Here is a 7,215-nt window from a genome sequence, read left to right as displayed (position 1 = left end):
AACAGCCTCTTTTGAAGATGCAATGGCGATAGACCAGAAACCAGAGACTACGGACCAGAGACCATAGACCATAGACCAGATACCAGAGATCATAGACCATAGACCAGATACCAGAGACCATAGACCATAGACCAGAGACCACGGACCATAGACCATAGATCATAGACCACGGACCATAGACCATAGATCACAGACCAGAGACCACGGACCATAGACCATAGACCATAGATCATAGACCACGGACCATAGACCATAGACCATAGACCATAGACCAGAGACCATAGACCATAGACCACGGACCATAGACCATAGATCATAGACCATAGACCAGAGACCATAGACCATAGACCATAGACCACGGACCATAGACCATAGATCATAGACCACGGACCATAGACCATAGACCATAGACCACGGACCATAGACCATAGATCATAGACCATAGACCATAGACCACGGACCATAGACCATAGATCATAGACCATAGACCAGAGACCATAGACCATAGACCATAGACCATAGACCATAGACCACGGACCATAGACCATAGATCATAGACCACGGACCATAGACCATAGACCATAGACCATAGACCACGGACCATAGACCATAGATCATAGACCATAGACCATAGACCATAGACCACGGACCATAGACCATAGATCATAGACCATAGACCATAGACCATAGACCACGGACCATAGATCATAGACCATAGACCAGAGACCATAGACCATAGACCACGGACCATAAACCATAGACCACGGACCATAGACCATAGATCATAGACCATAGACCACGGACCATAGACCATAGACCACGGACCATAGACCATAGATCATAGACCATAGACCAGAGACCACGGACCATAGACCATAGACCATAGATCATAGACCACGGACCATAGACCATAGACCACGGACCATAGACCATAGACCACGGACCATAGACCATAGATCATAGACCATAGACCAGAGACCACGGACCATAGACCATAGACCACGGACCATAGATCATAGACCAGAGACCATAGACCATAGACCACGGACCATAGACCATAGATCATAGACCACGGACCATAGACCATAGACCATAGACCACGGACCATAGACCATAGATCATAGACCATAGACCAGAGACCACGGACCATAGACCATAGATCATAGACCACGGACCATAGACCATAGACCACGGACCATAGACCATAGACCACGGACCATAGACCATAGATCATAGACCATAGACCAGAGACCACGGACCATAGACCATAGACCACGGACCATAGATCATAGACCATAGACCAGAGACCACGGACCATAGACCATAGATCATAGACCATAGACCAGAGACCACGGACCATAGACCATAGATCATAGACCACGGACCATAGACCATAGATCATAGACCATAGACCAGAGACCACGGACCATAGACCATAGATCATAGACCACGGACCATAGACCATAGACCACGGACCATAGACCATAGACCACGGACCATAGACCATAGATCATAGACCATAGACCAGAGACCATAGACCATAGACCACGGACCATAGACCATAGACCACGGACCATAGACCATAGATCATAGACCATAGACCAGAGACCATAGACCATAGACCACGGACCATAGACCATAGATCATAGACCATAGACCAGAGACCATAGACCATAGACCACGGACCATAGACCATAGATCATAGACCATAGACCAGAGACCACGGACCATAGACCATAGATCATAGACCACGGACCATAGACCATAGACCACGGACCATAGACCATAGACCACGGACCATAGACCATAGATCATAGACCATAGACCAGAGACCACGGACCATAGACCATAGATCATAGACCACGGACCATAGACCATAGACCACGGACCATAGACCATAGATCATAGACCATAGACCACGGACCATAGACCATAGATCATAGACCATAGACCACGGACCATAGACCATAGACCAGAGACCACGGACCATAGACCAGATATCAGAGTCCATAGACCATAGACCAGATACCAGTGTCCATAGACCAGATACCAGATACCAGATACCATAGACCGTAGACCAGATATCAGAGACCATAGACCATAGACCAGATACCAGAATCCATAGACCATAGACCAGATACCAGAGACCATAGACCAGAGACTAGAGACCAGATACCAGAGACCAGATACCATAGACCGTATACCAGATATCAGAGACCATAGACCATAGACCAGATACCAGAGACCATACTCTTTGTTAGAGGTCCGAAACCCCGATTGTACGAAGTGGCGATCCGTGTTGGAACTGTTTTGCACATCCTGGCACACCGCTTAACGCCGGTGCACTTTAACGAAACAAGGGGATAGGAGGTTTAACTTAGAAGCCCCGAGAAGAAAGAAGGAAGAAGGAAGGCGGAGAGACGGGTGGGGGAGGTGGGGGGGGGAGAGGATGTCTCAAAATCTCAGTGGAGTAAAAAGGGTAAAAGGGTTCTCTTTTTTTTTTTTTTTTTTTTTTTTGTTCGTGTTTGACCCACAAAAAGTTTCTAAATTTCATAGCTCATTATCATATATAGTAGCTATTCGTATAACTATGTAGCTGTTCATGAGGATAGACCTACATTGTATGTATGTATAACTATGTAGCTGTTCACATATGTATGTATGTATGTATATGTATCTATCTATATATGTGTGTGTATGTGTGTGTGTATGTGTGTGTGTATGTGTGTGTGTATGTGTGTGTATGTATGTGTGTGTATGTGTGTGTATGTGTATATGTGTGCATGTGTGTATGTGTGAGTATGTTTATATCAGTGTATGTATGCACTACATATATTGACTATCCTTTGTAACAGTTATACATACCTATAGCTGTGTGTGTGTAAGTATGTACGTGTATGTGTGCATGTGCGTGTCAATTAAGAGAAAAAGGAGAGAGAAATAGACAAATAAAGAAAAGAAATAGTAGAAGAAGAAGGACATAGACGTACAACAGTACTATAAATGGAAATATAAAGAGAAAGTAACTTTACGCTTCGACTATGCATGGGAACAGCTGGAAAGGCTGCATTCCCTGAGGCGGTGAGATGCGATGTTCACTAGGATAATGCAAATGAGATGAGGATGATGATGAAGAAGACGAAGATGAAAAAGGAGAAGAAGAAGAAGAAGACGAAGATGAAAAGGGAGGAGGGAAAGAAGAAGACGATGGTGAAAAAGAAGAAGAAGAAGAAGACGAAGATGAAAAAGAAGAAGAAGAAGAAAATGAAGAAAAAGGAGAAAAGAAGACGATGATGAAAAAAGAGAAAAGAAGACGATGATGAAAAAGGAGAAAAGAAGACGATGATGAAAAAGAAGAGAATATGGTTGAATAATAATATTATAAGAATGAGGAAGAGAATATGGAGAAGAAGGTAAAGAAGATAAGGATGAAAAAGACGGGGATGAAAAAACAAAAATGATGATGATGAAGGGGGAGAAGAACATAAGACTGAATAAGACGAGGGAGAAGATGAAGACAATGAAAAAGAATGAAAGAATGATGATAATGATTGTAATAATGATAATAAAAAAATAATGACAATGATAATGATAATAACAATATTAAGGATAAAAAATGATGGTGATATGGATAATGAGAATAGTAGCAATGACAATGATGATAATAATGATATTCATAACAATAACAACAACGATTGGTAACAGTTTTAATGATAATGGTAATGACAATGATAATAACAATGATAACAGTAATAATAATAACAATAATAATGATGATGATGATAGTGATGATGACAATTATTCGTCAACCCGGATTTCGCAGAATTTGTGAAAGACACAAACTTAAATATAAAGCCTCTATGATAAAAATCGATAATATATAAGCAAAGATCTATAACAGGAAATAAAGAGAAAATAATTTTCCATTTGAAAAGTCGCAGATTATATTCGGTGATGTAATGCATTTTTTTTTTCTTTTTTTTTTTGGACGTATCGTAGAAAACGGCCAGATGCATATCATCAAAATGCCCTCGTAATGTACCAGTAACGCTAAGAAAAGCAGTTTTAGTATATTAAGAATATTGCTGTATCGCCAAGCCTGTCGCCATTGTGCTGTGTAGGCGACGGCATGCAACATACGACTCTATGTCATTGCGTCATAAGGCCCACTTCTTTTATACATGATCCTTCCTTGGTCTGGCTCCCTGCCTCGGGCTACTCAGGTGATCAGCCGCTCGTGACAGAAGGACGGAAGCTCTCAGGGTTCGTAACACGCGTGAACATGCTCAGAACACGTGCGTCGAGTAACATTTGCGGCGTTTACATGCATAGAAACAGACACACACTCACACACAAACGCACACACGCTAACAAACAAACACACACACACACACGTATATATATGTATATATATATATATGTATATATATATATGTATGTATATATATATGTATATATATGTACATATATACATATATATATATACATATATGTATACATATACATATATATATATACAGTATATGTATATATATATACATACATACATACATATATGTACATATATACATATATATATATACATATATGTATACATATACATATATATGTATGTATATACATACATATATGTGCGTTTATGTATGCGTGTGTGTACGTTTGTGTGTATATATATACATATATATATATATATTTATATATATATACATATGTGTATATATGTATGTATATATATGTATATATATATATATATATATATATATATATATATATATATATATATATATATATATATATGCATATGTATAGATACACAAATACACACCGCGGACGTGCACATGCAAAGAGCACACCGCAGCGCCGCGCACATTCCCTCGGCAAAATAGGAAGGACCTTGTCTAATACCCTAGTTAATACGACGATAAATGATGCCAGGCTCTCTTCTTTATGGCTGGGCTAAAGATAAGGTTTTCCCCCGAGGGTGCTTTGCCCCCCTGATGCCCCTGAGATATTGGCTCAAAGTCTGATAACTCCCTCTACCCCCCTCCCCTCCCCTACTCCCCAATCTCCCCCAATCCCTCCTTCACTCCAACCCCCTACCCCCTCAAACCACGGGGACTCTCCCTCATGCTTCCCCCCCCTCCTTCCCTCCCTTTTTTTTTATAAGATAATTGGCTTTTATGACATCACGTGACTTACGGCGACGGGTGATTGGGAAGACTCTGATAGTGTTTATGAAAGGCTGTATATACATTGAGGTTTTTACGGTTATAGAAATGGATTCTTGGGGTGATTAGAATAGTGACGATGATGTGGTGTTTTGCTATCGCGAGAGCTAACGACCGGCGGCAAAAGACCAGGGAAAGGATAGTTCGATAGTTTATGCAAGGTTATGGCCTCTCTGTTAGTGGTGAGGAGGGAGGGGGAGGGAGGGAGGGGAGATAAAGAAGGGGGTGATAAAAAGGAGAGAAAGAGAGAGAGAGTATGGATGGAGGGGGGCAGGGAGAAAGGGAGAGAAAGAGAGAAAGACAGAAAGACAGACAAAGGAAGAGAGAGAGAGAGAGAGAGAGAGATAGATAGATAGATAGATAGATAGAGAGAGAGAGAGAGAGAGAGAGAGAGAGAGAGAGACGGACAGAGGGGCAGAGAGAGAGAGAGATTTACACAGACATATTTATATATATGTATATACATATGTATATGTATGTATATGTATATATATATGTGTTTGTTTGTGTACACACACACATATATATATGCACACGAAAAAAAATCTACATTTCCTGTGTGTGTGCGCGTGCCCCGGAATTCATGTGACTCTATATCAACATGTACATGTAATTTTATATCATGCAAATCCTGCTCACGGGTTAGTCAGCTTTAAAATTCTTTCACCTGATATATGACCTTTTATTGAATTTCGCGAAATTAGCATTTTGAGTGAGAGTTCTTTCGCTGCTTCCAAATATTGTATCCCTTTTCCAATTACGACCTGTGATAACCTTATCAGTCATGTAGAGGCAATCAGAATATTTTTAAAACGTATAATTCCATCTACTGGAATCATCTGGCGCGGGCGGGGTTCGGCTTTTATCCTTCGTTTGAAATGTAAAAAAAGAAAGAAAGAAAAAATGTACGAAAAGAGAGAATGAAAAAAATGAAAAAATGAAAGATATAAAAATATACAGCAGTAATATAGGATATGGCATTTTCACCCTTAGTGAGATCTAACTACTGAAGAAATAAAAACGAGATAAATACCCAAATGAAAGAAATAAGAAAATAAGTATATTTGAACAAGGATTGACAGATAATGGTGGAAATAAAAATCATGATGATCAAGTTGATCAGGAGAATGATAATTAGTATCAGTAGTTGTAACAGTGAATGGTTTAACACTGATAATGATATTAATAATAGCATTAATAATGAAGATGATGATGAGTATATTGATAATAATAACATCATATATGAACAATAATAATAATAATAATAATAATAACGATATTATTTAATAATGTTAATGATAATAATAATGATACTAATACTGATGGTAATGATGACTATGATAGTAATGATAATAAGGACAATAATATCAATTAATAGTGAAATGATAAAAATACTGATGATGATGATGATGATGATGATGATGATGATGATGATGATGATGATGATGATGATGATGATGATGATGATGATGATGATGATGATAATAATAATAATAATGATGATAATAATAATAATAATAATAATAATAATAATAATAACAATAACAATGATACTAATAACGATAATAAGTATGATAGTGATAATGATGATGATCATGATTTTGATGATGATGTTCATCCTCGTAATAATGATGGCAATAAAAATAATAATGATAACAATAAGAATAGTAATGAAATAGTAATAACAACACATATAATGACAAAAATAACAACAGCAATAACAATAAAAGTATTAATCGATAACAAAAACAACAAGAATAACAACAATAAGAATATGACTGCAAACAAAAAAAGAAGAGAAAAATAGTAATAAAAAAAATCTGACAATGGACCCAAAAAATCCCCGAAGTCCAAAATTCTCTTCGACTGAGGAGAGACCGCTGTGGAGTCGCCCCGTGAGTCACTGTGATGTCATAGCGTGTGCAAGATTGGCGTTGAGAGATTGCAACAGATTACTGACACGCTTGGCCGCCTTCTTGGACTTGGC

This window comes from Penaeus vannamei, chromosome 24 (genome assembly GCF_042767895.1).
Source record: "Penaeus vannamei isolate JL-2024 chromosome 24, ASM4276789v1, whole genome shotgun sequence".
Classification (NCBI taxonomy): domain Eukaryota; kingdom Metazoa; phylum Arthropoda; class Malacostraca; order Decapoda; family Penaeidae; genus Penaeus; species Penaeus vannamei.
This window is presented reverse-complemented; position numbering follows the sequence as displayed.